The 1,086-nt window shown below is 52.0% G+C and overlaps 1 pseudogene; it reads left to right on the forward strand.

The window, feature by feature from the left end:
- The first annotated feature begins 344 nt into the window (after nucleotides 1-344).
- On the forward strand, nucleotides 345-796 carry LOC101646090 (annotated as a pseudogene).
- Nucleotides 797-1,086: the final 290 nt, after the last annotated feature.

Consider the following 1,086-nt stretch of genomic DNA (forward strand, 5'->3'; position numbering starts at 1 on the left):
TTTTCAATTGAGAACGGTGATTAACTTGTTTTAATTCCGTCCTTTTCCTGTCTCTCTGAGGGAGGGTGCGTGTGAACCACTTATTTGCTCCACGTACCCTTCCATGTGTGCACCAGGGTGCAGACATGATCAAAGCGCTTAACAGAGGAACAGAGAGACCTAACCAGTTGCCTTCACCTCTGACGCCTGGAGACGCGTGTGTCTCAGAGCAGAACTGCTCTGTAGGGGTTTCCGGGCCTGATTTCTCAGAAGTAGGTGTTCAGGCCTATCTTCTGCGGCATCTCTGGATAGAAATATAAACATAGGGTCTTCTGTGCACTAGGCGCAGCTCACCTGCCACTGCCCCTCATCCCCTAAAAATGTACGCCTGCACCAAGTTCGTCTCCACCCCTTTCCTGGTCAGGAGCACCTCCCAGCTGCTGAGCCGACCACTGTCTGTGTTGGTGCAGAAACGGCCCGAGACACTGACACGTGAGCGCTTCAGAAGCTGGACAGCCCCACGTCCCCCGACCTCACTCATCCCTAGTCGCAGCTTCCAAACCAGCACCATCAAGGGACATGGACACAGCCGCTGGGTTCACTGGGGCGGGGCTGCCACAGTTGGAGCGGCAGGCTCTGGAGCTGGCATTGGGACTGGGTTTGGGAGCCTCATCATTGGAGATGCCAGGAACCCTTCTCTGGAGCAGCAGCTCTTCTCCTATGCCATCCTGGGCTTTGCCCTCTCGGAGGCCATGGGGCTTTTCTGCCTGATGGTGGCCTTCCTCCTCCTCTTCGCCATGTGAAGGAGCCTTCTTCACCTCCCGTAGTTCTCTGTCCCAAGTCTCGTCTGCCCTATGTTGCTTTCCCGGCACCTCCCCTGGCAGCCCGGGGAAAGAAATTGGCTCAGGGTTTGACAGAGGGAAGACAAATAAACACTGTATTAATTAAAAAAAAAAAAAGAAATATAAACATAGTTATGTCTCATAACAATCCAACAAAGTAGGTGCTACTATTAATACTCGTTCTATTAATGAAGTACCGAAGCTATCTAACTTGCCGAAGTCACACAGCTGATAAGTGATGGACCATTTGAACCCAGTCCAATCT

Source organism: Echinops telfairi, unplaced genomic scaffold, assembly GCF_000313985.2.
Source record: "Echinops telfairi isolate 266 unplaced genomic scaffold, ASM31398v2 ScPeMD7_7469;HRSCAF=8507_1, whole genome shotgun sequence".
Classification (NCBI taxonomy): domain Eukaryota; kingdom Metazoa; phylum Chordata; class Mammalia; order Afrosoricida; family Tenrecidae; genus Echinops; species Echinops telfairi.